The following is a 22331-nucleotide window of genomic DNA, read 5'->3' on the forward strand; positions in this document are numbered from 1 at the left end:
CTTGACAGGCCCAGAGTAGGGACAGGTGGAATATGGGAGGACCTTGGCTCTGCTTGCCCATCCTGCACCCCATCCAGTCCCACAGTGCTGAACCAAGCCCCTGCACCAGGGTGAATCCTGCACTGCATTAATCCATCCCTGGGCTGGTGCAGCTGTCCCAGAATTCCCCTCCCCACACTCTCCCAGACCCAAGCCCCATGTGCTGTGGACCCTGGAGCACCCAGGCCCTGCTCTGCTGTGTGGCCATTTTCTCAGACCGAGGATGCTCAGATCCTCCCCAGATGTGGCAGCTTATTGACAGGGAACCCACAAATCTCCACCTTTCTCTGCATCTTCTGTATCTCCCTTCCTTCTGCTGGAAAGCTGCCAGCAAGAGTGAGAGGAATAAACCCATCTCTCCCCATCTCTCAGTTTCTTGGGTTGATCCAGAGCCCATTTCCTATGTGTAATGACAGGTCCTGATCGCAGAAAGTTTTGAGAGCAAGGTGTAGCACAGGCAACTGAAAAGGAACTGCATCTTCAAAGCCAGAAGCTGGTGTTTGTGCTGTTTGGGGGAAATCCATAGGCTGGTGTAACTAGCAGTCCCCTCCTGAGTTTGGAAAGGCTTTGCTGGGCTGCACACACTGTTTAATCTAACACAGCCATGTGTGGAAAGGATTTCAGCATCGACACTTGCTGTACTCCAGTGCTCTCAGGGGTTGACGCATTTGTTTACTGGAGCATTAGGCTTGAAAAATGTAAGAGACATGGCAGGAGAGACAGAAAGAGCAAGACACCACACTCCACACTCCCTTTACTGCCAGGCTTGCTCGTGATAGCTGCTCAATCTTTTATTTTGAGCATGAATTTCAGGTGGGTTTAATGAGCCACCAATTAGAATTTTAAAGTGAACGTGTACTAAAGACTTTGAGATGTTCCCATAGCTAAAGGGAGGGAACTTACATGGAAACAAATCAACCATTTCTCCCACTAAAAGTGGGTGAGGGTATACATGCAGGTAGATTTAAAACCAGAGATGTAGATGTTTAGAAATGCCTCTGCAAGTTTCCCCCTGGACTGCTCCAGTAAACAAAACATCCATCCCCCAGCAAAGCCCTGGATTCCCACTGCACTTTGTCTCAATTCCTAACTTTCACCCTGAGATGGTGAGGGTTGGATTTCTCCTGTAGGTGCTTTGTAGATTTGGTCAGTGGCAGCCCAGTATACTTAAACCAAATTCTCCTCTCTTTCAGGAGATGTGAGCCATCTGAGTTGAGAGCAATGTGGCTGATATGCAATATTTCCAGTCATCCTCCTTTTCAGATTAAACTGATGCTCATTGTCACCATGATAGGGCTAAAGCCAGGATTACTTCCTAGCCATGTCATGGGATATTACAGTTTAAACAATTCTCATCATATTTCCCAGTCTTCTTGTTATTCAGGCATAGCTTTTCTTGTTAGCCAAGGAAGAAGTAGGCAGATGTGAGTGCACAGTATGCAAAGTTCACCTGTGGGCTTTTCCTCATGTTTTTTGTTGTTTGGTTTTTGTTTTGTTTTGTTTTTCATTTCACTTGTGAATTAGACTAAAACTAGAAAGAAAGAGGCAGCTGTTGGGGGTGGAAAAACAAACCCAAACCCTCTCACACTGTTCCTTCTCATGGGATCCAGCTACACGAGTAGATTCACTAAGACAGGAAGGTTGTTTAATGGCTTCACTCCGTTCCTTTGAGAAGAGGGAAGCAGCACACAATGTGATGCTGGGCTGTGGGCTGGGGAAGGCTCTGGAGTGAATAAGCAAAGCATCTGCAAGTCAGTTTGGAAGTGCATTAATGGAAACCACTGCACAGCGTGTGAGCGGACAGCCTCACACTGTAAGCTGCACAGAGGTTTGAAAAAAATGACAAATAGTGGAAGGCCTGTGAAGGGCAGGGCAGTGCTAATGTGGAAAGTGATGCACAAAGGTCTTGCCAGTCAGAGGTCTGGAGCCTTGGTCTTTCCCAGTGGATTCAAGCTGAGTCTGTGCATCTCTTTGCATTCATTTTCTCTCTTTAAATTAAGCAGAGTGATGATGCACTTGCTCGAACTGGCAGATGACTTGTAATAAATCACTCAACATATTTCACTCCTCTTCCTGTTTGGCAGAGTGTCTGAAGCAAATTGGGCTTTTTTGGGGGGAAGCCATTACTTCTCCAAGAGGTTTTATTTGGTGACTGATTGAAAGCCAATCCCAGAACACAGCAATTGCAACCATTTATAGCCTCAGAGCCCAGTATGAGCTATGGTTCTGTTGGGATCATTGCAGGAGAACTCTTCTCCCTGAACTGAAGCAAGCTCCCTGGGATGAATATTTGAGTGTGTTAATTTAACATCTCTGATTTTGTAAAAGTCCTTCTCTATTTGCTTTGAATAATGAAACTTTAATGGGCATTCCTGAGTGAAACCAGATTCTGTGTGAACAACCAGGTTTCCTTCAACCAGGAGGACAAGAAACCATTCCACCAACACTCAACATCTTTGGGTCTTGCTCATGTTAATTTGTACCATGTTAATTTGCTTGCTCATGTCAATTTGTGGAGCTCCACAACAACTGTGAGAAGTATTTACTGATATTCTTCTAGTAATTACAGGTTGCTCAGTGCAGCACATGCTGAGAAGCAGCAAGAGCAGCAAGTGAGATGTTCTGCAGGGTGTCACTGTGTGCCACTTTGATCAGTACAGATGGGCACTGCACATCTTGCCTTGTGCCACATAGAGGAGAGCTCTTTGTGGTCTCTGATCCTTCAGTGCTATTACTCAGCTTTGTTTATCACTATCCTTGCAGCTGCTTCAATCAGCCTCTGAATCTGGTGGGCTATATATTTTGGTACTTCTGTCAGTCAGGGATGTCTGGTTTGCATATTGGCATCAGTGTGGTATCTGGTAGCAGGAATAAGTCCATTATAGCCACATTATTTAGGTTTAGTTAACACTGGAGCTGGCAGACATCCTCTAAAACACACTGCAGCCAATTTTAAGGATTTTTTCCACATAAATTAAACACCTCCTCAAGCCATCTCCCTATGAGTAAATTCATGTTTTCATGCCACTTCAGCTGGAGGAGGTTTTAAAAGCCACTCAACATGGAAACAACAGATAAGAGAGCTCCAAGGCAGAATGAGATGCTTCTCCAGTCCACTTGCAGGTCAGGACGTGTGGGTTTGGCTACTTCACAGCTTTTCTGTTGACTTTGGGGCCAGCTCCCTCAAAGCAGGACTATGTTGAGTGTCCCATCCCACCACAGGCAGCCCTGTGTGCTGTTACCATCATAAACTCTCAGCCTTGTTTTTAATGAAGGCTTGAGTTTTAATGGCCAGTTGGATGAGCAAATCCATTTTCCTTTATTGCTTCTACCTTTCTTAGCTTCATACCTCTTTTCTGGAGAGATCTTTAGCAGACCTGGGGAAAAGAGGGGATTTTGATAGAAATCCTTATAAATCTGGTGCTCCATCAGTCCCACCACACAATCAGGCAACTAACTCTCTCAACCTAAAATTCCAGGATTTTAACTGAGCCTGAACTGGGCACATGTGTGAGGGGGACCATGTGTGGGCAGCCCAACATATACAGGAGAGAAAGGAACATTGCTGTCCCACTGCCATGGCACAGTCTGTACTTGGATGGCTCTGCTGAAAAACGTCCCCTAAGTTATGGCAAGTGCCTTGGGTAGGCAGGATCTGACTCATGTTTTATTTGCATGGACAGCTGGTGTGAACCCATTTATTAAAACACATGGCAGCAGGCCCTCCATAAACTGTCACAGCTCCATCAGCTCCATGTTGCTCATTTGATAGGGCAACTTCTTGGGAAGCACACTGCAAACCTCTCTGGACCTCCTCATGGATGTGGGTGGACAGCTGCCCCTGTTCTGGCTCTGTGTCAGCCCATCCTTGCGTGGCTGCAGCTTGCCTGCCCCTCCAGATGCCATGTTTGTTATGTGTTATGAAGTCTGCTCATAATTCAGTTGATTTGCAGAGTAAATAACTCTGCACATGAAACAACAGCTTGCCCAAGAAGGTCCTCTGCTTTATTTCTTCCTACTTTTCTTCTTGCAATGCCTTTGAAGGAATGAGCCAGAGCCCCTTTGGTCTGAAGGGGATGGGAAGGAAGGAGCAGGCATTGGAGCTGAGAAACACAAGGTGTAGCCTGGCCTCTTGGCACCCATTACCACACTCTTCCAAGGACTTCTCTTCAGTTCCCCTTTGTCTGAGAGACCCAAAAAGTCATTAATTCCATGCACAAGGTTGCAAGCTCTCTGTTACACTTTCCTCTGGTGAGAAGCAGCTCAGCAGGGTGGTGCAATGAGCTTCTGCTATATGGCACACAGTTGGTGGCCCTGGACAGCCAGGCTCTGCCCACTGGCAGATCTGTGGTGCCACATCAATGACCATGACGAGCATCTCTCCATGGTACATGGCAGTTACAAACCATAAAATCAAATGGCTGAGTTCTCTCCAACTTTGCTGGCAAATCATATCCAGGGTTAGTCAATGGCTTCAGTTCAGGAATCCTGTGTTTATGCTAAAGCTGACTACAGGACTTGGAGTTAGTGTCTTTTCCTTAGGTCACAGCCAAATTCCTACTCTAGCTTTTAATAACAGCACTGATTTAAATCACTCACTACAGCTCCATGCACTGACAAACCCACCCACTGGGTCTGGCTGATAAAACAATTTTGGCTACAGAATCATAGCAACCCATCATGGTGAGGGTTGGAAGGGACCTCTGGGGATCATCTAGTCCAACTCCCCTGCTAGACCAGGGTCACCCAGAGCACCTTGCCCAGAATCACAGTGTCCAGATGGGTTTGGAATCTCACTCTCAAAACACACACAGAATCTCTGCCCACCAAAGAAGCCCACACCTTGGTGCCACTTACCACTAACCCCTTTGATGGCACAACAAATTGGTATCTTTGTGGCAGGAGTGTGTCCTGTCAGGTCCCAATGCTGTCAGCCCCTTGGGTAGACAAGGAAAAGATGTTGGTGTTTGAATGTGTCTGGATCCATCCCTGCAGTGACAGAAAGAAAGAGCTGTCCTCTGCAGTGGGGATGCCCATCAGTGGTGGCATGAGCATCCCTAAAAAGCTGCCTTTTTTCCATGAATCATGCAGGGAACCCAGGGATTTAACTCAGCATATGCAGGACAGCCCAGCCTGCCTAATCCCGGCCCATTTACACTGTGGTCCATCTTGCAGCAGGACTGAAATTAAATAAGCTCTTGTGTTCATTGCTTTACATAACGACTTGGCCTGCTGTGTTTTGCCAGTTCTTACATAATTTCTTCTTTCTTTTTCCCCAATTGATTTTAATTCACTTGATTTCTTTTTTTTTTCTTTTTTTTTTTTCTTTCCCCCCCTCCCTCTTCCTGCAATGTCAGCTGGAGGGATAATAAAAGAACGAGGAAATGTGGCTGATCAGTTTAGCTCTTAGGTTTTTTCCTCTTAACAGCATTTTGCAAAGGCAGAAGAAACAAAGGTAATCTAGTGGTTCCTCTTCCCAGAGAGAAAGAAAAAAAAAAAAAAAAAAAAAAGCTAAAACAAACCTACAGCTGCCTTTAATCTTCTTCCAGATCATTTAAAACAGCTATTTAATTCTCTTCTCCCTATTCCCCCCTCCTCTCCCTTAGAGGCTTTTACTATCGTCTCTGTGCAGCATCTGCTGGAGACTCACAGATGGCACTTTTGCTTCCTGACGTTTCGAAACGCTTCTGTGTCGTGCCCGAGGCGGGTGTGTGATGGGCAGCATCCCACCGCGGGACACGTGGGTGCCTGCCCAAGGGACCGAGTGGCCTCTGGGCTTCTCAAAGTTGTCACCAGTGCGTTTTCCTTACCGTGCAATTGCCCCTTGCTGAGGAGCAGCAGGTGAGCAAAGCTATCTGGAGAGTCTGGGGAGCACGGTGTGTTCCAGGGCTGATAAAATGGGAACATCCTTTTAGTCTGAACAATAGGAGACTGAGGGGAGACATTCTTGCTCTCTACAGCTCCCTGAAAGACGGTTGTGGAGAGGTGGGTGTTGACCTCTTCTCACAAGTCACAATTGATAGGACAAGAGGGAAAGGCATCAAGTTACACCAGGGGAGGTTTAGGTTGAACACTGGGAAAAAACTCCTTTACCGAAAGAGTTCTCAAGCACTGCAACAGGCTGCCCAGGGAAGTGGTTGAATCACCACTCCTGGATGTATTTAAAAGCCATCTAGTTAGGGTGCTCAAGGATATGGTGTAGTAGTGGCACTGCCAGAGTTTGCTGATGGTTGGACTTGATGATTTTAGAAGTCTTTTCCAACCTCTGTGATTCTGTGTGACCTGATCATTGTGGCCATGTAGCCCCAAAACTGATAGCATTAGATGCCAAACCCAGCAGTCCCAGTGCTGACATCCCTCCTTTCCCTATCTGTTAAGCAGATAAAGTTTATTACATTCCCAATCTGTCTGTTTGGTCTCCAGGATAAGCAACACTCACTGTGAAAAGCTGGAGATGCTCCCAATGCCCATCTTCTCCATCTTCCCATACCCCACATAGCTCTCACAGGTGTCAGCACCTTCATCCTGGCATGGCAGAGAAAAGAAGTTTATAAGTTCTGAGCTTTCCCAGCCTTTTCCCCACTTCTGTTACCCACATGAGCAGCCTGCTGTTGTCTGGTGAGACCAGTCCAGTCTCAGCTGCTGGCATCACCCTCTAAAGGACATTTCTGAGCAGGGGGCCTGGCCAAGCCTGTCTCCTGGTTTCATGGAGCTGCCTTTCTCCATGTGGTAAACTTTGCTGCCTTTATTATAGAATTTGACTTCATATTTTTAAATTCCTTGACAAAGTGGCAAGTGTCCTCCCTAGTCCCAGACCTCTCTGAAATGCAAACCAAGAACTCTTTGCATCATGATTAATGCTGGTCTGGCATCAGGATAGTCAAGAGCTGGTGGTCCAGCAGCTCCTCTTCCCACAGCAGAGGGGCCATGGAGCTTCTCAAGCACAGCTTGGCATCACTTCCACCTCAGTTCCCAGGGTGCAGCTGGCACCCAGCACAGGGGCTGCGTCTTGGCAGTGAACTGAGTGAATCCTGCAAGGCTGTAGCCTGGAGGGTGTCAGGACCCTCCTTGGAGGATAACAGAGAGACAACTGTGCTTGTATTAGCCCTGCCATGAAAAGGGACCTGGTGAGACACAGGCACCAAGCACCTGTGCCATCCTCTGCCCAGGCTGAGCTCAATAGCTCCATTCTGTTATTTGAGGTGTGATCTCTTGCAAAGCTTTTGGGTTGTTTTTTAACCTTCAATGAAGCTCTCAGGGGAGCTAACTCATCATGTTCCCGTAACATCAGCCCTCACATTTTGCCTCCCATGGATGCCATTTCTTCCATCCAATTTCAAAGCATCTTAGGTGTGGGGTTAAAAATAATTGAGCTGATGCTAAATCAGCTGAGCTGATGAGTTATTCAGGAAACAAGTGCTTGGGGCTGGTTTAGAAGAAGTGGTGGTGTTGGAACCCTGACTGAGTAGCAGAAATTTCTGAGCTGCTGCTTCATTCCCAGTCTTTTCCTGCATTTAAAGTGTCAGTTGTTAAGTTTTCCATGGATGGAAAGGAAAAAGCAGTGAGACAATTTTCTGTCACTATACACAAGTGTCCTCCTGGTGAATCTGTGTGTGGAGATCCATCCTCCTCCTCCTCCTCCCTCCTTGGGGTACCAGAAACCTGTCATCCCCCCTGCCCCTGCCAGGACAGAGGATGCTGTGGCCCAGGGCTACAGCACAGCAGAGAGCATGGCTCTTGTCCTTGGATTTCAGAGGAGTATCTGACAGGCAGGAGGGGCTGGTCACCTGCAGGGGGCTTGAGTGTGTGAGATTTGCTTCTCATCTCCTGTGGCTTTTTCACTTCAGCAATTCTCAGTGCAGGGAGTGCATGACCAAGCATGGCTTCATGGGGCTGTTTTGCTTCCAAGGAAGGAAAAAAAAAAAAAAGAAAATATAATGAAAAAGTCTTTTCAACTCAACTTCCTTTCTGAGAGACAGTTCAAAGTTTTTGAAGCTTTAAAGTTCTTGGAGACTAGAAACAACCATCAGTTGAAGAGACAAATCAGAGATGAGGTTTTCCTAGTGGAAATGGGGGGGAAAGGGAAAAAAAAAAAAGTGAAAAGAAAAAGTAAACTTTCAGGAAGTCTTCAGTCTCTGAAAGGGAGGGAAAGCATCTTTCTCATGCAAAGTACTCTTGAAAAGGCTGGAGTCCTTCTAAACTACAAAGGCACACACAGAGTGAAAAGCACATTGAGTATCAGTAAATCAGAGAGGTACTGGAATGATGGCTGAGCCAGAGGATGTGCTCTGGGTTTGCTGACATTGATCATGGCCATGCTGACAGCTCCAACAGAGCAGCCCCTTGCCATCCTCCCAGGCAGCCTCCCTCCTTCCATGATTTACACACAGCCTGTGGATGTACATCTGCAGATGGTGAACCCTCTGCAGTAAATCTCTCTTTATAAAACCTTCCAGGGGTCTCTTTGCCAAATAAAGTCCCACATATATAAAAGAAGAAGAGGCAGTGTGAATAGGACTGGGTATGTAGCCTGATCTCAGCATGTTCCCTTCTCTTGTAAGAAACCCCCTGGTACTTTCCTGACAGTTACTGCTCCCTCTAGGTAATCAAAAATAAAATTTAGGGATGCTGCTGTTACAGCCAGCTTGCACTTTTGAAGCTGATGATTTACCTTGCTTTAGGAGATCTGCTCCTCCTCTAGAGGAAATGAAGGACATCAGCAAACCCTCCCTTAGCATGTGACGTGCTCAAGGAACTCCTGGGATCCTGAAAACTACCTGAGGACCTTCGTTTCAGGGACCCAGGGTGGACCTGGTTTAATCTTTCCGTGCTTTCCCTCTTGCTGAATGGTTCCCTCTGCCAACACCAGGTGTGTTTGAAGTTAAAAAATCACCGGTTGCTCAGGTCCTGTATCTTTACCTTTACCTGGAGCACTTGCCTGACTTCTGGAGCCTGCAGGATGGTTTCCATTGCAAGACACAGGGCTAACCAGAGTTGTCTTCTTTACTAGATGCTGTGGCTCAGGGCCAATGCATGGAACTCTATTTTCTGAGCAGGCAGTGGGACTCCAGGAGAAAGTTCCAGTCTGTTTGTTCAGGTTTCTGCCATGTGATGGGTGGGCTGCTTGCCTTCTCTTCCTGGGCAACTCAGCCCTGCTGATGGGTCCTCTCCTGATTCAGGTTCAGCCTGACAGATGCTCCCCCAGTGCCTCAGTTCTGCTGCTCAAGGCTTTGCATGGTGGCTAGCAGGAGAAGGAGTAATCCCTTAACCATCTCATTTTCTTTCTCTTTTACCCTTGAAGAAAGGGGTCTACCAATTTACCAGCTTTTCCCAGACCTGGAGAGCAAAGACCTGCTGCCCATCAGCTGTGAATGTTTGGCTGCAGGATGGCATTTCTCTCAGCAGACCCCAACTTTAGATCAGGACCCCAAGGAGCTGATGATACTGTTATTGCAATGCCACATCCTCTTAATTGTAACTTAATCAAGACCAGTGCAGGGCCACAGTGCTGAACCAACTACAAGTGGTCTCAGTACTTGGCAGGAGGGTCATGTCAGTGCCAGAGAACTTGTTTCATAAGTCCTTAACTCTCTGAGTTGGTTCAACACCAAATTAACTTGCTTTTCCCTCCTGTTCTGTGATTTTTCCAAAGCCATTTTATAAAAATGCAGCTCACAGAGCCACTGGGAACTTTGAGCTCAGTGCTCACATCACTCTATTGATTCCTCTTGCAAAGACCTCACATTTTATCCTCACAGGGATAATTTATATGTTTTGATACACTTGTTTAATTCAAAAGAGAAACTCACAGGATTGAGTTTCCCTCCCCAAAGGCTGTTTCACTTTTCTATCACTGTCAGTCATGGGCTTATGACAGTGTCATACTTAGTTGTTCCTTAACTCCAGATGTGTGAAGTGTGACAAAACACTGGGGGAGGAAGGGGAAGTATAGGTTTGGACTAATAAATAGGTATTTTCCCTCCAGATAAAATTACAGGGGAGGTTGTACACCCCAAACACTCAATAGACTGCAGGACAAGCTCTGCCCTGGGCTTAGTCACCTTCATACCATTTTGGCAGCTCTTAGGTGCAGCCTGGCTAGCACAGGAGAGCTGCAGGATGGAAAATCCCTTGAGAAGGAAAAAAAATATGCAGGAATTTGATCAGAAAGTACATCACAGCATAACAGCCCTGCAGAGCAGGGCACATGGCCAGCCTGGCAGTCCTAGGCCAGCCTGGCAGTCCTGGGCCAGCCTGGAGGGCAAGCCATGCCAGGAAACAAATCTCTTAATACCTGAGGCTGTGAGAAGTGTAAAGGAGCTCTGTCAGAGAAAAACAGCAGCAATAAGTCAACTGGCAAATCCTTTGGCATGACTTTGGGTTTTTTTCTGCATGTGGGATTAAAAAGATGTGCAGATGTGGTGCTGAGAAACATGGTTTAGTGGTGCCCTAGCAGTGCTGGGTTAGCAGCTGGTCCTGATGATCTTAAAAGGTCCCTTCCAACCAAAATGATTCTGTGATTCTATGATCAGCTCCAGATAACCTGTACTCTCTTCTGCCCAAGCCAAAGTGCCCACAACTCAGCCAGCACTACTAGAGTTTGGGCTGACACTACAAACCCCACTGAGAGGGTGAATTGCCCCCCAAAATGAGTTTGTGGGGAACCAGTGATGGAGCTTGCCACTAGCACTTCCTCCAGTGAGTCAGGCAGATGACCAGATCTGTACAACCCACTGGTAGCAGCTCTCACACTCCTGCCTGCTGTCAACAGTGGGACAGTGACTTAAATATGGCTTTTAATTTATTTATAGCTGCATATCCAGCACTCAGTATCATAGCTAATGCAAATAACATTCAAGTTAAATCCCCACTGAGAGGCACATTATGAAGATTAACAGCCTGGCTTTTCCCTTACTCCAATTCATACTGTGCTGATCTGTGATTGGTGTTTTATAGGCAAGTGCTAGGAATATTTGAACCAAGAAATCTGTATCCAAGATTGTCATCTTGCAAAAAAAAAAACAGTGCCTGAAAGCCTGCTTGTGGCTCCACAGCCAAAAGAAAGGGCTGGAGGCATAAAAACCTCTGGGAAATGCTGACATCCAAGGAGGCAAGAGCTTGGGAAGGTAATCTGCACTGGTCACACAAGAGGCCATCTGTGGGGAAGTTACTTCTTTTAATTATATATCCACCTTCCTTTTAAAGTAGCTGCCAGGCAAAGTCAGCTCACTCAGTTTCTAAGATGACACTGAGCATATTCTCATACCCTGCCATCATCTGGAGCTGTTTTGTTCCTTTACATCTTCCTGTGGTGAATTTATCAGATATAATACTGTAGGCTCAGTATCTCATCATGGATCTTTTCAGGCTGTTTCCTCTTGTTCTGTGGCCTGATACTAGGGAGAAGTGACCAAGCCCCTCCTCACTACAATCTTCTTTCAGGTAGTTGTAGAGAGCAGTAAGGTCTCAACTCAGCCTCCTCTTCTCAAGACTAAACAATCCCAGTTCCCTCATAAAACTTGTTCTCTAGACCCTTCTCCAGCTTGGTTGTTTCAACAGCTCAAACTCAGTGCAACCCCTTAGCAACCTGCTCTTTAAATTCCTCCTCTCCAGGGTCATTCTCCACAGAATCAGGGGAAGGCTGGAAGCTAAAGGAGGTGCTGGAGGGAAGAGAGGAATTTCAGGCTAGAAGCATTGACAGGGCTTTGGAACAGAGTGGATGAGCTGTGTCAGAGGGAGCTGACATTCCTATAAAGGAGCTCTGCTCCTTTGTAAGAAAGAAGAGGCATCTAGTTCACTAGTGAGATATATTAATGTTAGGGCTCCTCTAGGAGAAGAGAAGAAAGATAAAGCATGGCAGGAGTTATTTATTTTGAGACTGAGCTGACAGGTGCATTACTGCTTCCCACCTCTCTCTCTTCCAGCAAATGAAGTCTCCCACCACTGTCACTCCCTGCCTAGCCTGAGTTCCTCTACAAAGGGTTAGAGAGGTATGGCCTGTGGGGAATGGCTGTATGACATGGAAATGATGCAGAAGGCCTTCTGCTTTCATGAATGTTTATCTTCTTCCCCTCTTTTTATCAGTGGAGATATTTCAGTAAAGGTGACCACACATACAGTGATGCTACAGCCAGAAACAGAGCTGGGTTGTGTCTTCATTCCTTTGAAACAAATGTCTGGGAAGAAGGAAAATTGCTGGGCACACTCTAGAGGATTTCTCACATCATGCTCTGTTCTCTAAATTCCATCCCTTAAATATTGCCCAGGAAAACAAAAACAAACCCAACACTTTTAAGGGCTCTCAGGGGCTGCCACCTTCTTGTGACACTGTGACTCCTTGCACAAGTTCCAATAACGTTTCTGTTTTCTGCTCTGAAGGTTGCTGGTTCCTTCCTCATGAAATACTGGAAAACTTTGTTAAACACATCAACCGTTTAGGAAAAAAAAAAAATGCAATTTACTCAGCTTCAATTAAAAGGAAAAACAAAACAAACCAACCGAAGCAATAAAACCCCCACCCCGGGCAGCCTGTGAAAAGCAGAAGCAAAGAGGCAAGGGCAGCAACAGGGCAAGAAATGACAGTCTGACAAACCTCCTGCTGGGTAGTTACAGAGGAGGCCTTTGTGCCTGCACCACAAAAGTGGTTTTCTGTAAGAGCAGCTATTGACTCCAACTCCACAACTGCAGCTGGGGCTGTGCCCAGGGGCCGTATGCCGCTGAACAGCTCCACTTCCTCTCATCTGCTTGCCCCCTGCCACCCACCTGAATGCAGCCCCTCTCACAGGAGACAGGGAGAGTAAATCAAAGCTGTGCCTTCAAATTCAGCAAGAATAAAAAAAAAAACTCAGGTGATTTTTCTGGAGAAAGAGCTGGTTTGGATGGTTTGCGTGATTTCTTCAGTTGCCCAGTGTGTGACTGGGACTGGTGGGTTTTGCTGGAGCTGTGTCTGGCAGGGTGCAATCCCTGATTTTCCATGTGGATTTGTCCTAATGCCTTTCCTGAGCCTCTCTCACAACAAGAGAGAGCAGCTTGTTTTTAAGGCCATGTGTTATTGATCCAGCTGTAGAGATTATTTTGACTCACCGCCTCTGGATGCTGTTGATACAAAACTGAAAAGCAGATGAAAACCTCTTCAGCAATGGACTTCTTTCCTCTCTGGGAGGCTGGTCCATACCCCAGTGCCTCACACTAAAGGAAAACTTTAATATTTGTCAGATTTCCCTCTATTTTGTCAAAAGCATCCTGGCCTGGATCAGGAAGAGTGTGGCCAGCAGGAGTAGGGAAGTGATCGTGCCCCTGTACCCAGCACTGGTGAGGCCACGTCTTGAGCACTGGGTTCAGTTTTAGGACCCTCGCTACAAAAAGGACATTGAGGTGCTGGAGTGGGTCCAGAGAAGGGCAACAAAGCTGGTGAAGGGTCTGGAGAACAGCAGCTGAGGGAACTGGGGTTGTTTAGTCTGGAGAAGAGGATGATGAGGGGAGACCTCATTGCTCTCTACAGCTCCTTGAAAGGAGGCTGGAGCCAGGTGGGTGTTGGTCTCTTCTCCCAAGGATCAAGGGATGTGACAAGAGAAAATGGACTCAGGTTGCCCCAGGGGAGGTTTATGTTGGATATCAGGAAAAATTTCTTTCCTGCAAGCGTGGTCAGGCATCAGAAGAGGCTGCCCAGGGAGGTGGTGGTTGTGCCACACAGAACCACTGCATTGCCTGACTGGCTACTCCTCTGCAGACCCCACGTTACCTTAGGAGCAATGCTGCTCTTCAGCCAAGAGCTAACCTGTGTCTGGGGCCTTTCAGGTCAGTGTCTCAGCAGTGGGGAAACCACTCAGGTGGAGAATGAGTCTTTCTGCCTGGCTGCCTTCACTTATAAACAGACTCTGGTCCCAAGTGCAGGGTTGGTGCTGCAGCAGGGTGAAGCTGGTTTGCTGCTGCAGAGCTGGGTGAGCACAATGCTTCCAGCATCAAACCACTTTATCAGCTTGCCAAGCTGCTTTTATTGTGCATGTGTGTTGTATCAACACATAAATCATGGAATCACAGTGAACTGACTGAGAGATTCCTGGGAATCCCCCAGGAATGGGGTTGGCAATCAAAGCCCCCTTCACCAGTGAGAGTCTAGTGGGGAGAGAATCCCCCAACCCCTTTTAGGAATGAACATGATGACAATTATTACCAGCAAACATCAAAGGAGAAGACATGAAAAATGAGTTTTCAGACTGGGATGGTGGTTGTTTTGTCAGGTTTTTCTTACCTTCATTCCTTCTTCCTTTGAAGCTTTGCTGGAGATAAGCACAGGAAACAGGGCTTTTGTGGCCAGTGACAAAGAATGGATTGCAAAGCCTGTTCAAGAAAGCAGAGCTATTATCCCAGAAGACAAGAAATTCAGCTGAAAACAATTATGGGGTTTTTAATTTATATTTTCAGCTGCAACTTGTCACTGGAACAGGCTGCCCAGATTTGTGGTGGGGTCTCCATCTCTGGAGTCATTGAAAACCTGCTTGTGCAGGTGCTTGTGCTCTCACAGATAACACCACCAGGATGAGCAGAGGGCTGGAGCTCCTCTCCTATGAGGAGAGATTGAGAGAGTTGGGGCTGTTCAATCTGGAGAAGAGAAGGTTCCCTGTGGTGACCTTCTTGTGGCCTTCCAGTATCTGAAGGGGGCTACAAGAAAGCTGGGGAGGGACTTTTTAGGCTATCAGGTAGTGATAGGACTAGGGGGAATGGAATAAAGCTGGAAGTGGGGAGATTCAGGCTGGACATGAGGAAGAAGTTCTTCCCCATGAGAGTGGTGAGAGCCTGGAATGGGTTGTCCAGGGAGGTGGCTGAGGCCCCATCCCTGGAGGTGTTTGCAGCCAGGCTGGATGAGGCTCTGGCCAGCCTGATGTAGTGTGAGGTGTCCCTGCCCATGGCAGGAGGGTTGGAACTGGATGATCCTTGTGGTCCCTTCCAACCCTGACTGATTCTATGATTCTATGATCTCCAAAGGTCCCTTCCAACCCCTGCCATTCTGTGATTTTTGTGAAATCTGGCTACAGCCAAGCTCATTGGGCTAGAAATGGGGCAAATCAGCAAAGAAATGTGCATCAGTCACCCCTAAGAATTCAGCTTGTTCCTAGGCTTACTCACCAAATGCTTCCAGCTTCTGCTCACAGTGTAGCATTCCACAAAAAGAGGGTGGGTTTTGGAGCACATGGTTAAGAAATGTGCATTGGTCACCTCTAAGAATTCATGTTGTTCCAAGACTTACTCACCAAATGCTTCCAGCTTCTGCTTCTGCTCACAACGTAGCATTCCACAAAAGGGGGGTGGGTTTTGGAGCCCCCAGTTAAGGCAGTAGCATAGAAATGAAGTGAGGCTGCAGCCCTGCCAGCCTCTCCCAGCTGTTGGGTAAGGTTTTTGTGATTAAATGGTTTGGAGGTGAAGGAGACAGCCTTGCCTGGAGCACCAGCATCAATCCCATAGCAAAACAGGCCTGATAAAATAAACAGAGATTTCCCTGTAATTACTGCTGTTTAGATAACTTTGAAATGCTTATTTTTCAAAGTGAACGAATTACATAACCTCCTTTCCTATTTCTGGCTCCAAAAGGAGTCAGTGAATTTCTTTTTTTTTTTTTTTTTTTTTTCAGAGGAGAACATTTGTGCTTTATGCCATGATTCAGGCAACAGTTTTGTGCTTTGAAACCTGTGTGTGAATGATTCATGGTGACACATTCAGTGTTGGCAGTGGGCCCCATCTGACAAGCCTCGATACGGTGTGTGGTCCAGGCTCTGCCTCTCCAAACTTTGGGCTTCTAGCTTCAGTCACCCTGGAGAAACCAGCTGCGTGGTGGAGGTTGGAAAGAACTCTGGAGATCATCCAGTCCAACCCCATGGCTAAAAGAGGATCACCCACCGCAGCTTGCCCAGGATCACAATAGCCAGGTGGGGCTGGACCTCTCCAGAGAAGGAGCCTGCACAACCTCTCTGGGCAGCCTGCTCCAGAACCCTCACAGGAAAGAATGTTCTTTATGTTCAGATGGAACCTCCTTGCTTCCAGTTTGTTCCTGTTGCCCCTTGTCCTGTCACTGGGCACCACTGAAAAGAGCCCAGCCCCATCCTCTTGTCCCCCAGCTTTAGCTCTTGCTGAGCGCTGATCAGATCTGCTCTCAGGCTGCTCTTCTCCAGGCTCAACAACCCCAGGGCTCTCAGCATTTCCTCCTCACACAGAGGCTCCAGTCTCCTCAGCATCTTCCTAGCCTCTGTGGGACTCTCTCCAATAGTTCCCTGTCTCTCTTGAACTGGGAAAACTCAAACTGGACACAGTACTGCAGACGTGGCCTGATCCCTGGACCCCACCATAGAGCAAGTTAGCACCACAGCTGACTAGAGCAATCCTTCATTAATTACCTTTTGTAGTTAGAGTCCTTAGAGCTGTGAAAAATTTCTTCACAGGTCACTTCAGTTTTTCCTTTCTTTTATTCTTTTTTTCCCCCTTCCCTTTTTCACCTGCTCATACACACAGTGACTTCATTGCCTAGCCCTGGGCAGTCATGAGGGTGACCATCTCCAAGCTGTGGGTGTCCATTGCTGCTCTCTTTCATCCTTCCCATTCCCTGGCCATGGACATGGACCCCCAGGCTGAGGGAGCTGGGGTTGTTCAGCCTGGAGAAGAGGAGGCTCAGGGGTGACCTTATTGCTCTCTACAACTACCTGAAAGGAGGCTGTAGCCAGGAGGGGTTTGGTCTCTTCTCCCAGGCAACCAGCACCAGAACAAGAGGACACAGTCTCAAGCTGTGCCAGGGGAAGTTTAGGCTGGAGGTGAGGAGAAAATTCTTCACAGAGAGAGTGATGTGCCATGGGAATGTGCTGTCCAGGGAGGTGGTGGAGTCACCATCCCTGGAGGTGTTCAAAAAAAGATTGGAGGTGGCACTTGGTGCCATGGTTTAGTTAGTCATGAGGTGCTGGGTGATAGGTTGGACTTGATGATCTCTGAGGTCTTTTCCAACCTTGTTAATTCTATGATTCTACGATTCTATGACATAAGCCACACTGGCAATATGAGCCAGTTCCTCTTTCTTTGCTGTGGCTTCATGTCAGACCTATACCTGCATCATGTTTTTTCCATGTCAGACCATGTTCCTGTACCCACAGTGTTTCAGCATGGTTTGGTTCCAAGTCAGACCAGGCTCCTACACCCCCAGCTTTTCATTATGGTTTATGTGCTGTTCCTCTTGTTTAATGCTGTGTGAGTATCCTCTGGTTTGAAGCTGTGGGACTGGGTTTTTTTCTTCTGTTTTGGTGCCAGACAGGTAAGGACTAGAGTGTGAGCTGGCTCCACTCCCCAGAAAGCTGTCCTTGTTGGTTTGGAGGGAAAGTAATTTCCCACCCTCACTGCTCCTGGTTTCTATCACTGCAAGTGAGAAGAGATGGAGTGGTGTAAAAAGTGTTGTGGAAACTGTGCTGTTTAACTCTCCCTTTGGTGTGTTATCTATCAAAGTAATTACATGTGGCTCGGAAACCTTGGGCTGCTGCAACAATATCATTCTCCAGTAGCTTCTCTATTTCCATCTAATTAAAATGTTATTGTTTCATTCATGTTAGTTTGCATTTTAAATAAGGAGAGGGGGACAGAGTGGCTGATTGGTTACTTCTTCTCTGCATGGGGAAAGATGAGCATTCATCATCCTGTCATGGCCATGCTTTCTCTTTCCTTATGCATCTCAGACATTAAATTGCAAATAAAGGGGAGAAAGAGCCTGGGTCCTGATGACACTTGGGGCTTGGGGAGGAATGGTGACATGTCCTTGATGGCTGCAGGGGTAGTAGCTGGCTGTACACAAGCTGCATTTTGAGGAATGAAGAAACTTTCATCCCAGGACAAACCTCTGCTTTGGAATTCACTGGGCTTCCATCTCCTCTTGCTTTTAATTTTCATCATTTATTTTAGCACTGCCATGCACCTGCCTCTGGTGTGTCACTGGAGCACAAGTCTTGTGAGGAGCAGCTGAAGGAGCTAGGATTGTTCAGCATGGAGAAAAGGAGGCTCAGGGGAGACCTTCTGTCTCTCTACAACTCCCTGAAAGGAGGTTGGACACAGGTGGGGTTGGACAGAGGTGGGGTTGGACAGAGGTGGGGTTGGTTTCTTCTCCCAAAGAACAAGCAACAGGACAAGAGGAAATGGCCTCAAGTTGTGCCAGGAATTGTTTAGGTTGGCCATGAGGAACAATTTCACCCCTAAAGGGTTGTCAAGGCCTTGAACAGACTCAACCACCCAGGGCAGTGATGGAGTCACCATCCTTTGAAGGGAGTTAAAAGCTGTGTAGATGTGGTGCTGAGGGATGTGGTTTAGTGGTGACCTGGCAGTCCTGGCTTGACTGTTTGACTTGATGATTTTAGAGGTCCCTTCCAACCAAAACAGTTCTATGATTCTATGGCAGGGGAGGGAGGAGACCAAGACCAGGTTTGTATGCCAAACCTTCTGGTTAGAAAGAAACATCATCTGAAGTGATCTTCACCACTGATAATGTGGCAAGGCTCAGCAGGCCCTCAGAACTGTGATTTGCTCCCAAAATGGCCAGCATGCAGCAGGCACACATCCACACCATCCTTGGGAGGCTCAGCAGCCTCAGGCTCCACCAGCCTTCCCTATTCCCTAGACATGAAGCACATTAGCCATGGTGGAGATGGTCAGTGGAGATCTGGGCACATGAAGGTATTGTCCAGATCTCCATTTTTCTGCTTGAAGGGAGCTACAAGAAATCTGGGAAGGGACTTTTTACAAGGGCTTGTAATGATAGGATGAGGGGGAATAGATTGAAGCTTGAGGAAGGCAGATTTAGACTGGAGATGAGAAAGAAATTCTTTCCAGTGAGGGTGGTGAGACACTGGAACAGGTTGCCCAGAGAGGTTATGGATGTCCCCTCCCTGGAGGTGTTCAAGGCCAGTTTGGACAAGGCCTTGAGCAACCTGGGCTAGTGGAAGGTGTCTCTGCCCATGGTGGGGGTGCTGGAATTGGATGATCTTTAAGATCCCCTCCAATCCAAACCATTCTCTGATTCTCTGAAATGGGAGCAGAGGTGCAATACTCAGCAGAGCTGGGGTTGGAGGTGGGGAGCTGGAATCTGACAACTTGAAATCTCCACTGCTCCAAGTGTTTCCAAGCCCTGAAGCACGTGTGCTTTTGTGGGGTATTTTTGGCAAACCTAAGTTTACCAAAGGTCACAGAGAAGTAGAGCATCAGCATCTGGAAGTGCTGTCATTCTGCTTCCAGTCTAGCAGGAGTAACTCATTGACTTATTTATGAGAGCAGTCAGCTTCCTCCTCTCTGTGTGTAACAATCTGCTTCACCTCTCCCAGCACGGAGAAATAATTTTATTGTCAACAATTCTCTGTTCTTAGTAAAACCTTAAAGCAAGTTCAGCAAGATTCAAGGGAAATGGAAATGCTCCCAGATTTATTTATTATTTTTCATTCTTTCCAAATATTCCACTCTGTCACTCTGTAAACCAACTAACAGCAATCTCTGCTCTGGCCAAAAGGAGGGGGAGGAAATGATTCTTCCAAGCATGGAGATTGCTAGATGAACCCTTGGCCCCAGCAGTTCCCAGTAGCTGTGCAAGCCTTTGGGTGTTACACATTTGCTGATTTTCTCCTGCTTTGGATCTAGCTCTTTCTTCCAGCTTGGCTCCAGCTCACCATCTCGCTCCATTTCACCTACAAGTGGCAGTTAGTTTTCATTCCATCTCTTCTGAGCTGCACCAACAGCCCTTGTTTGTAGGAGTAACAGAGCCTGAGTGCACAGCAAACTTCAAGCAATTCACTAAATCTTGCAAGGCAGCATGCAAATACCTTGTGCTCAGTAGGAAAAGCTCAATCTGTTAGCTAGAAAATGTCCATGTCAAGAGTGACTGATCTTCATCTGTGAAATGAAGATGTTTGATGTTCCCTGCTGAGAAAGGTGCATCCAAATGGCAAGAGCTGCTCAATGCACGAAGAAGGAGAGTGCAAGCCCTGACACTGATGTCATTGTGTGAGATCACTGTGTGTTGATGCTATTGGGAGAGATCTGGGAGAGGAAAGGACAGTGAAGGAATGTTTTTGGAGTTACAGGGACTGCCACCCAGTCACAGCATGGACCAGTTACTAAAAACTGGGCTGAACCTCCTTGGATGTAAGTGCCCCACTCTTGCTCATTTCTCATGTGCACCAAATTAGATGAAATTACCCAATAAATTATGATGTAGAAAAGGTTTTGTAATGAGCTGTAAAATGTTAACTAATGACCAGGAAATGCTGAAGTTACATGAGATGAGATCTTCTAAAGTAGCACACGAATTATGTGGCAGCACAACAATCATAGAATCATAGAATCACAAAATCATACAATCACAGAATCACAGAATTATAGAATCATAGAATCACAGAATCATAGAATCATAGAATCACAGAATCATAGAATCATAGAATCACAGAATCACAGAATCACAGAATCATAGAATCATAGAATCACAGAATTATAGAATCATAGAATCAGAGAATCAGAGAATCATAGAATCATAGAATCACAGAATCATAGAATCACAGAATTATAGAATCATAGAATCATAGAATCATAGAATCACAGAATTATAGAATCACAGAATCATAGAATCACAGAATTATAGAATCATTAAATCATAGAATCACAGAATTATAGAATCATAGAATCACAGAATCATAGAATCACAGAATCATAGAATCACAGAATTATAGAATCATTAAATCATAGAATCATAGAATCACAGAATCATAGAATCATAGAATCATAGAATCACAGAATCATAGAATCACAGAATCTTAGAATCATAGAATCATAGAATCACAGAATCATAGAATCACAGAATCACAGAATCATAGAATCACAGAATTATAGAATCATAGAATCACAGAATCATAGAATCACAGAATCATAGAATCACAGAATTATAGAATCACAGAATCATAGAATCACAGAATTATAGAATCATTAAATCATAGAATCACAGAATTATAGAATCATAGAATCACAGAATCATAGAATCAGTCAGGGTTGGAAGGGACCACAAGGATCAGCCAGTTCCAACCCCCCTGCCATGTGCAGGGACACCTCACATCCTTAGTTTCATTCTGTATAAACTATGAGGCTTCACACAGTCCAGGCTCTTCAGGACCCCTTTATCAAAAGAATCTGTTTCCTTTTCCATTTCAGCCCAGATGAGCTTTCTTCCTTCCAATATTAGATTTTTTTTTTTTTTTTATTGTGGCTAAAATATTCTGAAGGTTCACATTTGAAAACACAGTTGTCCTCTTGTCACAACCTCTGCACCCAAACGCTGAGCCTCACGAAAGCGCTGATCCTTTGGGACAAACCTTGACCTTCACTATGTCATTGGGAGCTCGGAGATATGTTGGATAAGCAGGCTCCAGAATGAGATCAGAGCAGGTGGATGACCCTCAGGGTCATGTTGCATAGAAAGAAGGCATGAAAAGCTGGAGGTGAGTGAATATGCAGGGCCACAAAGCCCTCTGGCATTGCCTTGCAGCCTCCAGTGATGCTCTGAAGTCTGATGGTGGGGTTCCTCTCTGAAGTGAGCACTGTATTTGTGTTTGTGAGGAAATCAGCTTGATTTCATTGATTAGATTTTGATAGTACATCAAACAATGCTTGCCAGGAGTCTGAGCAGTTCAAAGCTGGGTGGTCAGGGTAGCATAGTTATGACTGTCAATCATTGAGAGGGGCTTGTCTGGAACACCACAGCCTTGAAGATAAAATGCCTTTGTGCCTCATCAGTATAATTATTTTTCATGAAAAATGCTGGTTCTTATTAAACAATTGCCTGTCATAATTGTCTCTCAAGCTGTTATTACCAAGGAGTCAGCTGTCACTTGTATAGATGTGTTTCTGGAGATGTTTTTGCTTAATTTTAATGAAATTGCCCAGCAGAGCATTGCTGCAGCATACAGAGATAGCCCTGGGGCACAGAGGAGGGTGATACATCTCTGCCTTGGCTTTCCCCAGATGCTGGTCTGGTCTCTCTAGGCTGCAGTGGCAGAAGGTGATCCTCCTTTCTGCTCTTATTTATTCCTTAGTGCTTGTCAGAGGGAAACTAGGGTCATTGATCACGGCAAGGGCTGCTTCCAGCCCTCATGAGCTGGAGACACCATTGCTCCTTCACCCTCTCTTTCTGCTGGAGACATTCATCCTGCACGTGGGAGAGCAATGGAGTTTGTGGGTTTGTAGTGAAAGAATTCATTTTCTAAAGGAAAAAATATGGTTGGGTCAAACCAAAAAGA

At 46.2% G+C, this 22331-nt stretch overlaps 1 protein-coding gene across 1 annotated transcript in view; it reads left to right on the forward strand.

Annotated features, from left to right (window-relative positions):
* The window catches only part of NTSR1 (neurotensin receptor 1), a 66954-nt gene that overhangs the window by 813 nt on the left and 43810 nt on the right, over positions 1 to 22331 (forward strand). The window lies entirely within an intron of this gene.

This window comes from Indicator indicator, chromosome 24, assembly GCF_027791375.1.
Source record: "Indicator indicator isolate 239-I01 chromosome 24, UM_Iind_1.1, whole genome shotgun sequence".
Taxonomy (NCBI): Eukaryota; Metazoa; Chordata; class Aves; order Piciformes; family Indicatoridae; genus Indicator; species Indicator indicator.